The sequence below is a fragment of the Gavia stellata genome, chromosome 2 (genome assembly GCF_030936135.1).
Source record: "Gavia stellata isolate bGavSte3 chromosome 2, bGavSte3.hap2, whole genome shotgun sequence".
NCBI classification, from domain to species: Eukaryota; Metazoa; Chordata; class Aves; order Gaviiformes; family Gaviidae; genus Gavia; species Gavia stellata.
The window spans coordinates 87,231,184-87,249,398 of record NC_082595.1 but is presented as its reverse complement, the minus strand read 5'-3'; positions in this window follow the sequence as shown (position 1 = coordinate 87,249,398).

Here is an 18,215-nt window from a genome sequence, read left to right as displayed (position 1 = left end):
AAATGTGAAGAATTATGTTAAAAACCTTTGGCATGTACAATGGATAAGTCATGAATAGGCTAACTGTGGCCTGTTTGCCCTCCCAGCACTCCCAATAATAAACAATCCAGAAATCATTCTCTGACCCAGACGCTTGTCTAGAATATTATCATGCAGAAAACCTAGGAGAAGTATTATTAGAATGAGGATGACTTTGGATTACATTTCTCCTATACCTGACTTCCTGAGGCCTCATGAAAATACAAGAAGAGATGGCCGATGGCCAGTTGTATCACACAGCTTCCTCTCCAAAAGCACTTAATAAACATAAACTAATTGCTTCAGACACCATCAGAATGTAGCAGTATACAGGCCAAATTTGGGGAAAACATTTAAGTGTCGGTATATTGTCTACTTAGAATATTGCAATTAACTTCAGTATATTCTTATATATGGATACTTACATGAATTTGCATATGAAGCTCTTGCTTATCCTGCTTGTATTCATTCTATGTATTTATTCAATGTAACTTGTTCATCATTCACTGAACACTCGGTTTCAATACATAAAAGCTTTCTTCCACTGACACAATATGTATGTATGTTCTCTTGCCACAACTGCCTCCAACCTCTTATTCCATTCACTCCACCTCTCCCATCCACAAGCTCCTTGAAGCCAGTCTCCACCTCTGATCTTCCTTACATAACTTAAGTTCTGATTCCTTCCTCCCCAAGGGCTATGGGGCAGGGGATGAACATGAGATTTACAAACGTTGGAGGCAGGGAGGAGCAACAAGGAGGAAATCAAAAACATGCAAAGGATTCAGAAGATCATGGAAAGGAAGAGAGTGCATCAGGTGAACTGCAAAGTATCAAGAATAATCAGGAGTTTATTTTCTGAGCATACAAATTTTCAGAAATCAAATGTTATGTATTAGTTGATTTCAGCGTAGATCTCATTGCTCAAAATACATATATATATACATTCCTTTCTTCAGGGCACGATGCACATTTGCTTCACAGTCTGTGAAGCTCAAAGAAATCCTCAGTTCTGAGAAAACAAAATTACCTATTGACACAATCATGTCTCGTTGATCGCTAGGAATTATGATGATGCTTGGTCTCACTAACTGCAGTAGCAGCCTTTATTGAAGAACTACTAAGAACTCTAAACATAAGACAAAACCCTGGTTTGTCAAAAATTAACATGGAGGGACAGGAGAAAACAAAGAGTGCAGGCACAAGCAGCAGACCACTACTTTAGCACTCTCCTGAGTAAGAAAGACAGCTAATGACCTTGCCAGGTCACCTCAAGTCTAGACTTGAAAACATCCATAGCCCCTGTATTGTGTCAGTGCAGATACTGGTGACAGCTTTTTGAACCTGTTCAGGGATATGTCTCCTAATATGCTCTCCTCAAACTTTCATAGTTAAAATGTCTTATAATACTGAAATCAGAATATATTACATGTTATTTCCATTCGTAATGTCGAAGTTACACAATAAACTAAAATGACATTTTTCTGTTTTAAAATATTTCTCCAGTAGCAAGCCACAGATCTGCAACAGTAACTGGCACTGTGACTTTTTTTGGGGGGGATTTCTATTTGCAGAAAATTAAATATGTGGTTTATATCCATTTTTATGCTTAACATAATGGCAGCTACATCAAAAAGTCAGTATAGCTCTGGTCCAAGCTTTCATACATTATTCTCCAGATGACTGAACCGAATCCCATAGAAATGTTTTCAAAGAAATATAAACATCTATTTAAAGTAGTTACTCACAGGACAGGTTTTTTTCCCAGAAATATTACCTGCAGTCTGTTTCTGGAAGCAACATCTTTGCTTTAAGTAGTTTCTGTAGTGTTTGCAAAGTCTTCACACATACAGTCCATTGAGAATACAATTGAAACTGCATGTTGTCTCACTCTACACCAGTTTGTAGTATTGCCTACAAACAAAAGTAAAAGCCAGACCAATTATGGCTTGAACACTACCAGTGTCACAGCAATAACTGACCACCCTCCTTCGTTCTTGTAGTTTTCTAACACCTCAAGTATAAGATATGTTTCTCTTTCAAGCTCCAGCACATTCCTGATCTCACAGTACTCATTCAGTGTGGAAATGTTAACTCTCACCTCCATTTGTTCCATGAGGTCAGCCTCCACTGCCCAGTTACTCAATTTTCTAACATTTTCCCCTTGTCCCATGCCAAATTCATGTAGAATTTTCACTAAGCATTTTCAAAGGCTTTCTTTCTCCTCCTTCAAGTCAGTTGTTGAAAATTTGATCTACAGCTAAGATCAATGTAAATTGTGCTAACCAATATATCATGTGTCTTTATGCTCTCCCATTTTAAGCATCCTTTCTCCGGTACTGTGCATAGACTGTAAATTGCTTAGGTACTGTCTTTCTGTTCTGGGTTTGTATACTACCTGACACACAGATTATGACTAGCATTCCTATGTGCAGATAAGAAGATAATATATGATAAAAAATAGTAATTTTTGTGAGGAATATCAAGAAGAGAGGCATTTGTAGAAGAGCAGTACTTCATAATGACCCACTGAGGCTTTTGATCAGTATCTACCCAGAAGGAAGAATGCCATACACTATGCTGGTAATACAGATGAGTCATTAAAAGCATCCAGGAGTCTTTTTACAGTAATTATTTGACTTAAGTCAGGCAAACCTGTATAATATGAGGGGGGGAAAAAGTTCAAGATAGCAAGGCAGAAGAAGGTGGAGAGTGTTTTCTAAAAAGAATTCTTTTGTTTATCTAACAAAGAGGCACACCATAAGAATCTGAATTTTTCCACAATGGTTATTCCACAGTCATATCAAATGACTTGGAACATAAAGAGCTCACTTAATACAGTCATTGTTGTTTACAGTTTTTAAAAATTCAGGAACTCACTGTATAAGCCCACTTGCTGAGATTTATGCAAAATATTCTTCCCTGAAAACAGTGCACCACCTGCATAAAAGAAAATTGGGTATATATTGGGAAAAAAGGTGCAAAAAATGATGTGCAGAACTATTTCTGTACAATATTTACCTGTATCGATTTGCACTGAAGAAAATACTATAGTTAAATAAGTGTGGAGATTATCAGAGCAATTTATTTTGTAACATTAATGTATATCAGACATATGGTGGTACATAACAAGAAGCAGGATGTGTCACAATGCCTGCTTCCCATGAGCCCTAGTTTGCATGTGTGTTATACAGATTGTTCTACAGAAATAATAGAATAGATTCATTGTATGTTTGTGGGTTTTTTTTGTAAATGGAACACTTTAATTATCAAGCATTCTTTACAGAAAGCATAAAGTTAAAATAATATTTGAGGGCAGCATTACAGAAGAATGATCAATGGGAAGAATAACAGTTTTTCTCTTTTTTTTATTATGGTAGCCTTTGGGGACCCCATACTTAGACAACAGAAAACCATTGTGCTTGGAACTGTACAAGAATATGAAAAAAAAAGAGAAGAAAACTTTGCTGATCCTATAACCCCTATAACTTCATCGTGACTTGATTATGATTTTATAACACATAGGTATACTGAGCTTTGTAGTCCGCTCAGAATGCAAAGCACAGATGCGCTTTGTAGTCAAGTGCAATTTTTTTGCTTTATTCAAGCTATAATAGGAAAGGTCTGCTTATATGTACAAGCACTTCCAAAAGGTTTAGATAAAAGCACCACTTTTAGGTAATTCATAATACTTTTTACACAACAAGATGAAGATGAAAGAAGTTCGCTTCCTAAAATTGGGACAGAACATCAAGAAAGCATGTAGATTTCGTTCTGTATGCAACCTGAACTATTTTTCTGCATTAAAAGTCATGAAAATCTTGAAAATCTCTGATACATTCAAATCATCAGGGTACATCAACACTATTTATTTGGAGCACCATATTGCAAGAAATTCCAGCTATGGTGGACCTTTAACTTTGTGATAATATAGCAAAAATACTGGAAAGATAATGATATGACATTAACCTCAATGTATTATTGTCTATGGACATCAAACTTGTTAAATGCAACTAAGCCTGGGGTTTGCATGACAGCAGAAGTATTTAAGAAAAGAAGAATGGAAACACGAGGTAAGGTAGTCATTGTGTTAGACTGAAAAAGTCCTCCAGTAGTTTAATCAGGAATGCTGTTTGCTAAAACATCTGCCAAAATGAGAGGTTTCATCTCCTTGGAGCTTTGCTTGCTCTATGCCTGAATGACTCCAGGAAAACAAGATTCTCTGCTTAACTATCTCAGAAAGCAGAAAGCATGCAAAAAAGTTATTTTAATTACCACTCAATAAAAATTAATATTCAATTTTGTTGAGGTTTTCTTCATGCTCCCAATACTCTGATGGCAAATACTGCTCTATCTTACGTACCAAATGTCTTCTTTTTCTTCTCTGTATAAATATTATTTTCAGTCTGGCTACAAAGAGGAACTGACATTAACTTCAGTAAATAACTTACCACCAATAAAATAGTTCCTTTGCGGAATTTGGCAGAGGAAAACATTGAAACCATAATCCTCTGCAATGGTCATAACCTGAATCAGAAATATCACCATATAGATGTAACCATCCATACTAAATTATGGCATGTTTATAATTTTATTCGCATGCTCAGCATAGTAAACCATGCACAGTTGTTAAGTTCCCCTGTTGTATTGGATTGGGCAAAACTATAAACCTGAACTTGTGATATTATACATCATTTTAATTATCATGTTACCAGAATTATGATTAGGACATTATTTAACTCAATACAATCTGTCTACTGGCCTACTCACTAATTAGGGGGGAAAGATAGAAGTAATTGCAGTGAAAAATATCACAGATAAAAGGACAATGCAAGACCACTTCAAAATCATGGAAGTTCCAATAGTCATATGGTGTTGCTTCTGAGATACTGATTTCCAAAAGCAGCGTCTGTGATGCATGATGCTGCAATACTCTCTCCTTAAGGGTTAGGAGATCGGTAATTATTTTTCTGGTCAAATCAACCAGTCAAGTCTGCAAACAGCAAATCTTTCTTTCTTGCTGCTGGTCTCCCTTGTCGCCTTATCTTGGCACATTTCCCTTTTCCTTCCTAGCCAGCAGCTATTTGAATAGCATACTATTGCAGTGAGGCTTGTTTTAAACTTTTCCAAAGGTGTTTGTCATTTTTCTTTTGCTGGTCAGACAAGTTAATTTGCAAATTTGTAACAAACAATTTAATCAATATGGGAGAATAATTGAAAAAGAAATCGAGTGCTAATAGTGTGATTAGATCTGATAGTATTCAAGACAAAGCAATTTCTTTCTTCACACTCTGTAGGACTGATTGGGCATACAGAAGGTTAAGGTACTAATATGGTTGTTTTGGTCAAAACTCTTCCTTTGGAGCTGGTAATGACACTCACTGATACATTCCCAACGTCAGCTGCGATGGCTCCCAAGGAATCAGCACTCTCTACTGGCCTCATTCCACTAACAAATGGGAGTTACTGTCACACACCTTTCTCCCTTGCATGAAACCCAAGTGAACCTGTGGTAGCAGTGCTTCTTAGCATGGTACTTCTCTGGGGTACCAGGAAAGGCAGTTTTTGCCTTATGAATGTGCTATAGCATCTTTTCCAAACTGAGTTCTTTAGGTTTAGTTCAGAATGCCTCCAATGTCTATTCACTGTGCTCCCTTAGGTGCCATGGTCCAAGGCAGGGGGAGAAGGCAGATGGAGGCACAGCAGAACCCTCTTCTCACCCAGAAAGCCATCTCCAAGGCTCCCCCTTTGCATGTGGATAAAGAGAGGCAGAATGACTGGATCACTTACAGTTGCATACCTTGACAAAATTATCCAGGCAATGAAGTTGAAAAACAGCCTCTAAGAACTGTGCGGACAACAGTGGATTAATTAACCTTTTGGATGAATCAAAGCTATGCTTTCTCTAGAAACTGCTCAGTGACTGCAAGCTGAATGCAGGCTGAATACAAGCTGAATACTCAGTGAATACATCAGTTAGTTAACTGACGTTTCACTTGAAATGCATGTTCCTCAACTGACCTATCAATATCAAAGAATTTGTGAATAGTTTTCTTAAACCTCTTGCGAATATACTGCTTCCTCTTTTGAATTACTTCTCATCCCTGATTTACATCTTCTGTAGCTGCTAACCAAAATAACTCTGTAGAGTTTTAAATATTGCAAAGATATTTTTAACTCAGAATTACCAGCATCTCTCTTTCTTTGCTCCTTTTCTTGTAAGACCCTTTCACTATCATGTATCAAATATCTACTGTGACCATTTACACAAAAACTGCATTAGCTATTGCTTTCACTTGCCCTTCATTTCCCTGTACTTCATGAATTTACAAGGAAAGATGTGTTTGGGAGCAGACAAAGGCATATATCTGGCATATCTATTTCTCTTTGGCTCATGTTAGGAGTGGAGAGCCAGGAATTCAGTGATAAGCATTAGAAGTACTGCATCTGAAACATTATTTTCGAAAGCAGAAAATTCAAAACTTCAGCTGGAGTTGTGAAGCCTTCGAATAGGTGTCAGAAATCAGACCATACAGCCCTCACTAGTACTTTATTTTACTTTGTTCTTTCTAAAGATATGCTGCTCAATCCATCCTCCCATGCACAATTACACATGAAAAAAACCCGCATTCTAGTCCAATGATGGAGTAAATCCCATGGCTAAAAAACCCAATATACAGCTGTGAGCAAGTGCTAAAGCTACCTGCCAGCTCAGCTGTAAAGGCATGTAGGAGGGTTTTTTTCCTCCCTCTGGAACAATGTGAATAGGGTTGTGATTGCTACCTGTGGAGTTCTATCACATAAAGCAAAATGCCCATGTTGTGTTGCAACATTTCATCAGTATCTCATCACTCTTTATTGGACATGTAATGACAGTTCAAAACTGCATGGCAACATTCCTTTGAAATATGATGATGTCTGGAAGCCTGACACCATGTTATTCCCCTCCCTCCTTTTAAATAGAAAGCCCAGTCCTGCAGAAGTTTCATGTGAAAAATTCTGAATCCAAGGCAAGGATTTTGTCAAAAAATGCTGATTCACTGAAATAGAAATATTTTGTATAAGCATTTTGGTTTCAGCAATGCATAGCACAAACATAGGCAGGCTTTTAAGCAGAAAAAAATCTGGTTCTGATATCTAATCTCTCCTAGCTAACCTGGAAGGCAACTTGGACCTTGGGTCACAAGTTTAATGATTTTAAGAGGTTAGTGATATGTGCATAGAAACTGGAGACCCTAAGGTTTCCAAGCCTGGATGTGAAGAAGACCCCACCATGTATACAGGACTGGGGCCAGAGATTGTGGCAATGAATTTCTATTGCAACTGGACTCCTGAAGTCGATGAGTGCCAATTCACAGCACACAGCCTGGGAGCCTGGAGAATGCAGGCTAAGCAGGGACTCAGGGCTTCCACACTGCCTGGTGTGAATTTGTGAGCCCAGAGAAACTCAGAGCAATAGCCTAAGCCAAACTTTTCGCTGTTTATAGACTCCCAATAATTAGAACAGGAGTTCTTATTTTGAAAAGGGCTTCCCAAGCTGTCCCCCCGCAAAACCACTGGAAAAATAATTGTTCACGGTGCCAGAATGTATAATGAATCATTTTGTTAGAGGACCTAAACTCAGGTGATAGGCCGTGAGCGTCCTCAAGCTGGTGACAAGCTTCACAGAGCCTATGGGCCATATGCTGAGCCGTTATTCTTCTAAGACTCTTGCAGCCGTTACTCTTCTGAGACTCTTGCAGCCTTGTATAGTCTTGAATGCTTTGATCAGTTCCCAAAGATTTTAGATGTTGATAAGCTCCTGCAAAATGGTTACTTATATGGCCATTTAGTGATTTCAGTGGACTTCATGTGAAAGCCTACTGTGCTTCTGGATTTTTAAAAGCACTAAAAGTTGTCCTCACTCTATTATCACTTAAGTCAAAGGGGCACCAGAGACATAAAGTCAAGATAGTGTAAAGTATCTTTAAATGCAGCACTCCATACTCTTCTAGGGATATGGTTAGTAACTATCAGTCATGATTGTGCAAGGATAAAGATTTTACAGGCTGGAACCTATCTAAATATAAATAATCTGCTGAATTTCATGCAGCACAACTGCATATAAATGTGTACATAGGCCCCAGAGAGAGTAAAACTCATCATTCAGCAAGGTACCCCCTTATGATGGATACAGATAAATTAATTTTTATACTGTGAACAACTGGTTGCTTAGCAACAGGCAAACAAAAGACAGACTAAACTAGTATCTTATATCCAGTGCTTCAGAAAGGCTAATTTTACAAAGCTCAGGAAAATCTGAACACAGATAGAGCTGTTTAAAAGGATTCCAAAGGAGGCTCTCACCGGCGCACTGTACAAGGGCACTAATACTCACCTTTCTCTACTAGAAATGCTTTACCAGGTACGTCCTTGGGTTACCTGCCCTTTTCACAGACTTGCCCTATTGTCATACCCTGGCTGACCCAGATCATTCATTCTCCTTCGTTGTCATTTCCAACTGATCAGCTCCCAGCTTCTGGAAGAAATTCTTGTTATTAGTCCCTAAACGCATGACCTGGCACTTTTCATTATTAAATGCAATACTATTCTATTACTGCAGTCCTTGAAGTCATCCAATTTCTTCTTTGTATTGATAATACTTCCCAAATTTTGTCATCAGCAAATTTCATTACCACATTCCTACTATTTCTGCCAAGATCATTAATTAAAGTATTATATGAGATCAACCTCCAAAACCAATCCTTGAGGAATTCTACAGGCAATCTCTTTCCATCACAATTCTTCTAACAACCAACATGTTGTCATATTGTCTTTAGCCAGTTCTCCTCTCAGCTCCTGTATTTCTATCCATTTTCACTATTCTTCATTTTAACTAATATCTTCCCAAATGGTGGCATACTGAATGCTCAGATGAAAATCAGATAGAATGTATTGAATTTCCATTACTTTCCAAATCATCTAAGAGTGATAAAGAGCTTTACATTGGCATGGCTCAGAGTCAGGAATCTCAAACTGGTTAGTTGGCAAACCTAGTATGATTTATGTTCATATAACAAACACTAGGACAGGAGGGAAATTTCAGAAGAATAAATATGTGATCATCTCAGGTAATATCTTTAAAGAAATAAATCTTTTAGACATCTGAATAATTAGGTTATCATCAAAACCAAGCAAAATTGTGGAGAAACCCAGAAATGCTGAAAAAAGATTTCTCCAAAAACTTAAGATAGGAATACAATTAATGTCAGGAATTTTGACTTTATGGAAAACAGATCTCATCAAACAAAAGTGATCTCATTCTTTCATAAGACTGATGAATGGAATTATACACACTTTATATATATAGACTTGGAAAGCACTTGGCGTGCACTGCATTACACTGTGATTAATAAATGTGCATCATTCATACAATATCAATAAAACATATGGTAAATAGCTTAAAAGCTACCATGGACAGTATATACACTGAATCTTAGGCTGACCTTTGAGTCACCCAAAAGGATGTGCACTGCCCTCTCTGGTCTGTATTATACCTTGTACCCCCAGCAAAGCCATCCAGGTTATGGGCCAGCTTTTATTTTTCTTTTTTTTTTTTTTTTTATTTCATGGAGTGGAATCAGAGAAATGAAGACAGATGAAGTAGGGTGCAAAAATGCCAGAAATTATTGTTATTTGGAAACTTTTAATACTCAAAGCTTGCCTATGCAAGTGAGCTTGAAACACCTTTTGAAAATGTATGAACTTATTAAGTAAGCAAAGTTAGATTCATCCTGGAAATTCAAGAGAGTCTCTGAAGTGGGGCTGGACCATCCCTGTGATCAAGCTAAAACAAGGAAGGCTGAAAACATGGACACAAGAGCAATCTGGTTAAGATCCCGTATGAGATGCTACCTTACTGAAATACCTTGAAGAACTGTTGTCACTGAAAAATTTTCCATTGACTGGGAGTGTTTTTCAGGCAGTCCCAAAGGAACCGGTTCAAGGCCTGATTCTATTCAACATTTTCATCAGTAAGCTAGTTAAAAATTATTACACATGACCATACAGTTAGTAGCGTGATAAATAATTGATAAATAATGACAGGGAAAAGGAATCATGCAGAACAATCTGTCTCACTTGATAAGTTTGGCCTCTATTTAAACAGTATGTAATTTAGTAATGCAAAATGCAAAGTTATATTTGTAGAAACCAAGAATAGAGGTAAAACCTACAAGTACGACAGACTGTACCATACTGAAAAGCAGTGACTAAAAAGCATCTAAGAATCATAGCAGACTAGCAACTAAACATAAACTCCTGGTGCGTTGCTATCACTGTGCTGTATACAGTACTGGTGAGAGTAATCCAAGGAGATGGCATCTAGGTCTAGGAGTTATGTCTAGAAAAAGTTATTGAAAATTCAGCAGTATAGAAGATAATACAGAACAATTTGAGGGTTGTAGAAAATGCCTTTCAGTGAGGGACAAAATAGATCCATCCAGTTTTATCAAAAAGATAAAGCTATGAGATGATTACAGAATATAAGTGCATTTGCAGGGAAAAAACACCAGGTGCTAAGGCTATTTAATCTAGCAGGAGAGAGCAAAGCAGGAACCAGTGGCTTGAAGTTGAATCCATAGAAATTCATGTGAAAGCTAAGGCACAGAATTTCAGTGATGAGAATGTGTAACCATTGAATTTTCCATTACTGACAAAAAAGGTTAAATTTGTTCTATTTTTAAAACATGTGCCTTAGAAAAACAACATGAAATGCAATGACCTGTTATGAGCAATTAGATGATCTAGCAATTCTGGCCTTAAATTTATGCATGCCAAACAAATGACAACATAATATATCGTCTGTCAGACATTCTCTGTATTTCTTAGACTTTACCAAAAAAGACTATGCAGATATTTTTTGTATTTAAGAAATATTATTAGTGCCACTTTCATCTTTCTCTAGCAGTAAAATAAATCTTCTAATATCAGGAGTATAACTGTGCAGACATCTAAAGAAGAGTGAAATGATCACTAACACATTGTAGAAATGTAATAATTAAATATAAATTGCTTTTTCACACATAATATGACAAGTGCAAGGTCTGATATTTCAGCAGTTACATGATTGATAGAAACTACTGCACACATTCCATTTCCTTTCCAATGATCTGCCCTGCCAATGGTATACAGCCCCCATTTCTACACTGATAGATCATGAAATACTGGATCTGAATCCTGTCACTGGTACATTACAGAATATTGCTTGTCCTGGGCTTTAGGCCATATTGAAAGAAATTCAGCATTTGTGGTGGAAGCAGAAAGAATGAAATATTTCTCTAGCAAGACATTTTTTCCCCTGCTTTTCAAAAGAGAAAGTGCAGCTTGAAATTAATCAGGAGCTTAGAATGTTAAAAGAAATCCCAGCAGAACTTTACAGGCAAAGTGGAGTAACAGAAGTAGGTATCAGATGGATATTAAAACCACATCATCACCTGTGGTATACAGCAGACTTGTGAAAGTATGTGTTTAGACCTTAAAAGAAAGCCAGTGGAAATATCTGAAGTGCAAATGAAGTACAGAATTACTATTGATAGCAACATTTAGGAAGAGGAGAGGAGAGGAGAGGAGAGGAGAGGAGAGGAGAGGAGAGGAGAGGAGAGGAGAGGAGAGGAGAGGAGAGGAGAGGAGAGGAGAGGAGAGGAGAGGAAAAGAGGATATTTCAGTTGGAAGGGACCTACAAAGATCATCTAGTCCAACTGCCTGACCACTTCACAGCTGACCAAAAGTTAAAGGAAATTATTAAGGGCATTTTCCAAATGCCTCTTAAACACTGACAGGCTGGGGGCATCGACCACCACTCTAGGAAGGCTGTTCCAGTGTCTGACCACCCTCTCAGTAAAGAAATGCTTCCTAATGTCCAGGCTAAACCTCCCCTGGCACGGCTTTGAACTATTCCCTCGCATCCTGTCACTGGATACCAGAAAGAAGAGATCAGCACCTCCCTCCCCACTTCCCCTCCTCAGGAAGCTGTAGAGAGCAATGAGGTCGCCCCTCAGCTTCCTTTTCTCAAACTAGACAAGCCCAGAGTCCTTAGCCGCTCCTCATAGGACATGCCTTCCAGCTCTGTCAGCAGCTTTGTTGCCCTCCTCTGGATGCATTCAAGGACCTTCACAACCTTCTTAAATTGTGGGGCCCGGAAGTGCATCCAGTACTCAAGAGGCCATACCAACACTAAATACAGTGGGATAATTACCTCTTTTGACCGGCTGGTTATACTGTGTTTGATGCACCCCATCGTATTTGTTACATGATACAAAAAATTACATAGATTGTGTGATTTGTGCCAGATGTGGGATGGATATCCATACAAGTTATTTACAAAAAATGCAACACTTTGTGATGGGATCCATTCCTGAGCGGGATGGCAGAAAAACTTAACACAAAGGACTGCCTTACTAATCTTCTCTCGAAAATCCTTACGTCAGTCCTCGACACTGTACTTACAAGGACAGATAATGTTTGGAAGAAAATTACATGAACAGTTATTTTGCAAAGTCACTCTAGGAATCTAGAACTAGTTGTGGAAAGTACTTGCCACTGGTTAAAGGTCTCCAGGACTCATGTTCAAGGAATACTTTATATCGAATATTAATACTCCACAAAAAAGCATATGTGCTTCGAGCTTGTGTTGCAATGGATTAAACATATTACGACACTGTAAAAATGTATAGATGTACTTTCATGCTTCTCATGAAAATTCCTCTTCAATTAAATGCTTTATAATGGGTAAATGAAAGAGGTTTTTTGCTTGTTTTTCTAAAGTTAATGTTTGGTATTTTTCTGACAGGTTCACATATGCAAAGATTAGCAGGGTCTCTATCAAAGGCATATAGCAAACTTTACTTTTGGGGAAAAATGAAAACAAAAGGGGGTGGGGAGAGAGAGAGAAAGGGAAAGGGGAAGGGAAGACTCCCCAGTGGCCAACTGAGAGGAGAAGTGATGGGAGTTCCCAGGCAAGTGTCCTCCCCTAGGAGGTGTCCAGCAGCTTGGCTAAAAGTTTACAGAGCTGCAAGTGAAAAGTAGACTACAGAAACGGAAAAAGAAGGCCCTTAGCACTACAAAGGTTAAGGGACCTAAGGCACTGTGCAACATCACCGATACATGCCAACATTAAATTATAGAAAAAAAATCTCAGTAATTGTGAGGAGCAACAGAATTTGAACTCAAAGAAAGATTCTTGGGTTTATCAATTAATTCAATAATCCCAGTTATTGAGGGAAAATGTATCTTTTCATTTGGCTTCTCAGGTGCTGATCAATTCTTAATTATCTTTAACCATATTGACCTGCTCCCACTGTTTGTGCCATGTAGATTAATGAACAACATTCTAAAGAACACAATATCACACTTGGAGAGCAAGGGATTCATGTATTATTCACTCTACATAAATATATACTGTTACCAATTTTTGACCTAAACAGTTAGCCAAACTTTGGGGCTGGCAGGTTGTTTGTGTGGGGACATGCTGATAATGCAATCATATTTATATACAGCAACATTTAAAAAATACAAAATCCTTTTTCTGTGAACACAGAAAGAAGTAAGCCTCTTAGTTTACAGCTCTGCCCTGGAGTTCTCAGTCCCAAAAGCTGCTTTTCTCAGGACCACATCCCCAAGACTGGTTCAAGCTATGCCTGGTACGTACTTGGTAGATCCTCTCTTTTCTCCGCTGAGTTTTCTGCCTTAATAACAGCCCAAAAAACCTCACCAGCCTTTCATCTGCTTTTCTTTCATACCCAGAAATATGTACCAAGGTTTGGGACTGAGGCTGCAGTCTAGTTCTTTGAAGAACTAACTGCTTTTTCTCTTAGTGGTTGTGCTCTTCTCTCTTGATGCAGAAACAACACATTTGGAAGAGGTGAGGGGCTTGAGAGCTCAAAGCACAAAACATAAGAAGGAAAATGATGTTATGTAGGCAGAGTAGCAAAGAAGATAGAAGTCACTGTACATAAACAGAGAAAGACATGCTGCAGGAAAACCCAGGAAAGAAAGAAAATAGACTTGAAGAGATGAAACTGAAACTGGAGAATTATTTGAGCATTATAACCCATGTTCACAAGTCTTTTTCTCCCATGGTGCCCACAGCCAAGTGCAACAAGCTTGTGGAAGACAATCCCTCCCAATATGCCATATTGAAAAAAAATAATCCTAGTTTTGATTGTAATGCTGAGAAAAAGGGGAAGGATATTTTGAATTTGTACTCTGTTCAGCTGAAGATGGAAGCGCCTTTCTGTTTTCTGCTGTCCTTTTCCTAAGCTGACCTAATTTCTCCTGATCAGAGATTGAGTGGTTTATTCTGGCTTCTGCCAAATGTCATGGTAGCCAACAATCTGTCAGAGCCTACCCTTGCCTCTTCCATGCTCTGCTATTCCTATGAGGGCAGTTGGGACAGGTGCTTGGAGAAGGGTATTCTGACTTTATGGAAGGGAAAGGATGAGGTCCTTAGGTCACATTTTTTTTCTGCAGCTTTAATGGTTTCATACCAAACAGGAATCTGGCTTCAGAATTATGATGGATGAGTCCTTTGTCTGTCTTGCTGATCTGGACAGGAGTGAGGTAAGTGAGAACTGGTCTAGCATTTTAAACCAAGGTATGTAAAACAAAGAAGCATTTTTTTTTCTGTTGAGGTAAATAAAAAAGAAGGTTACATGGAGACACACCAGATACACAGAAGACTCAGCGATATACCTATAAATGTGCACAGAATAAAAACACTCCCTGCACACAGAAGCCAAAAAAAACCCTGTCTGACCTTTAGGCTCATTTAGAGCCTGTTTTGAGAGATGAGGTGGGATTTGAGCAGGTACTTAAATTCGGTGCATATCGTCTCCTGAGGTCTACCCTAAAAGCACAATTACTCTAGTTCTCCTGCACAGACTACAAGCGCAATAACAGCTTTCAAAGACTGCCAGGTGATAACATTGTGCCAGGAGACATGTCACAAATAAACACTGAATTGAAAGAGCATTTGTAGCACCTTGGTACATCAAGCATTGATCCAAGTACTTCTCAAAATTTAGAAGTTTAATACTGAACTGTATATATTTTCAGAATGTAACACTTTGAAAGGGATAAATCCCTCATCAACTATTGCCTTATTCAAAACCTTGGACTTTTCCAAGGACAGATACATATCTTTGTGTGTGGAGACATGAACGGTGATAGCACAGTTTACAAATCCCTCTCCAAAGCAGAGATTCTAGTCCTTACTCCGGATTTCCCAATGTTTTAAGTATCTTTAGATATTCTGCACCATAAAGTCAAACTCTTTACAGGAATATGTGTGCTTATGTAACTGTTGCTGCGTTAGGCCCCATATGCTTGCTTTACTGCATGGGAGCACGAATGTGCTATTTTAATTCTCTCTTTACTGCTTTCATCTAAAGAACAACATTTTCCCCTTCTGGTCCATGGCTAAATACATAACTAGAGTTACTATAACCTGAAGAGAAGTGAAAGCCAGGGGGAAGATGAGGATGTGTCCAGGGGAAAACGTGAAGGAGGAGGTTCTTGCACTCTGACACTAAGTGCAGCATGAGTGGAGGCCTGTATCAAGTGCTTCTACACAAATGGATGCAGAGTGGGAAATGTCAAGAGGAATTACAAGTTCCTGCATATCTGTAGAGAAGTGGTATCACTGGGATAGAGAAATGTGGTGGGACAGCTCAAATGACTAATGCTGCAATGGCTTTTTGTCCAATTTTTTTTACATCAGAGGACAGACCAACACCGGTGACATTATGGTATGTATCTGTTACATATCACCTGATCAGGAATACAAGAAAATGAAAGCTTCTTTAGGCACATCACTTTAACATGCCCTGGTACGCATGGGGACTTCAACCACTCTGATATCTGCTGGGAGCACATACAGCTAGGTGCAAACAATCTGGGAGATTTCTGGAGTGTGTTCACAAGTCGAGTTCCTCCTGATGAAGGGGATCAACTGACTAGGGAGATGCTCTGCTGGACCTATTACTCTCACATAACTAAGAACTGGCCGAGGATGTGAAGGTCAAGGGCAGCCTTGGCTGCAGTGACCTTAAGATAACGGAGTTTAAAATTCTGAGAAAAGTGAGCAAGACAAATAGTAGAATCACAACCCTAGACCTAAGGAGAGCAAATTTCAGCTTGTCAGGAATCTGCTTGGCAGGATCCCATGGGAGACATTTTCAAACAAAAACTTAAAACTTGGGGGAGTAGCTACTTACTTTTTGAAATATTTGCACATTTATGCAACTTCTACTATGCAATGACCATACTTTCACTATAGTGATAATAGTACAGAGTAGAGATAGAATCATTAATCACCATCTACTCAGCTCTTCAAAAATGTGAGCTGAAATTAGAAGACTATAGAATCATAGAACCATGAATCATAGAAACATTTAGGTTGGAAAAGACCTTTAAGATCGAGTCCAACCATTAACCCAACACTGCCAAGCCCACCGCTAAAACATGTCCCTAAGCACCATATCTACACATCTTTTAAATACCTCCAGGGACAGTGCCTCAACCACTTCCCTGGGCAGCCTGTTCCAATGCCTGACAACCCTTTCGGTTGTCCTGGTTTTGGCTGGGATGGAGTTAATTTTCTTCCTTTTAACTGGTACAGTACTGTGTTTTGGATTTACAATGAGAATAATGTTGATAACACACTGACGCTCAGCTGTTGCTGAGCGGTGCTTACACTAAGTCAAGGACTTTTAAGCTTCTTGCACTGCCCTGCCAGGTGCACAAGAAGCTGGGAGGGGACAAAGCCAGGACAGCTGACCCAAACTGACCAAAGGGATATTCTATTCCACATGACATCATGCTGAACAAAAACTGGGAGGGCACCGCCGCTGCTCGGGAACAGGCTGGGCATGGGTCAGTGGGTGGTGAGCAATTGCATTGTGCATCACTTGTTCTGTACATTCTTTTATCCTTATTATTTTCTTTTTTTTCCCTGTCCTATTAAACTGTTTTTATCTCAACCCACGAGTTTTACTTTTTCTCCGATTCTCTCCCCCATCCTACTGCGGGGGGGAGTGAGTGAGCGGCTGTGTGGTGCTTAATTGCCGGCTGGGGTTAAACCACAATATGGTGAAGAAATTTTTCCTAATATCCAGTCTAAACCTCCCCTGGTGCAACTTGAGGCCATTTCCTCTAGTCCTGTCACTAGTCACTTGGGAGAAGAGACCAGCATCCACCTCGCTACAACCTCCTTTCAGGTAATTGTAGAGAGAGGTAAGGTCTCCCCTCAGCCTCCTCTTCTCCAGGCTAAACAACCCCAGTTCCCTCACCCGCTCCTCATAAGACTTGTGCTCCAGACCCCTCACCAGCTTCGTCGCCCTTCTCTGGACACGCTCCAGCACCTCAATGTCCTTCTTGTAGTGAGGGGCCCAAAACTGAACACAGGATTCGAGGTGCAGCCTCACCAGAGCCGAGCACAGGGGCACCATCACCTCCCTGCTCCTGCTGGCCACACCATTTCTGATACAGGCCAGGATGCAGTTGGCCTTCTTGGCCACCTGGGCACACTGCTGGCTCATATTCAGCCGGATGTCAATCAACACCCCCAGATCCTTTTCTGCAGGGCAGCTTTCCAGCCATTCTTCCCCAAGCCTGTAACATTGCATGGGGTTGTTGCGACCCAAGTGCAGGACTCGGCACTTGGCCTTGTTGAACCTCATAGAATTGCCCTCAGCCCATCGATACAGCCTGTCCAGATCCCTCTGCAGAGCCTTTCTAATCTCAAGCAGATCAACACTCCTGCCCAACTTGGTGTTGTCTGCAAACTTACTGAGTGTGCACTCAATCCCCTCATCCAGATCATTGGTAAAGATATTAAACAGAACTGGCCCCAATACTGAGCCCTGGGGGACACCACTTGCGATGGGCCACCAACTGAATTTAAATCCATTCACCACCACTCTTTGGTCCCAGCCATCCAGCCAGTTTTTTACCTAGCAAAGAGTATGCCCATCAGGTTTCTCCAGAATACTGTGGGAGACAGTGTCAAAGGCTTTGCTGAAGTCCAGATAGACAACATCCACAGCCTTTCCCTCTCCCGCTAGGCAGGTCACCTGGTCATAGAAGGAGATCAGGTTGGTCAAGCAGGACCTCCTAGAGTCTAAATATGAAGACTAAGTGGTGATTAACATTTACATAAG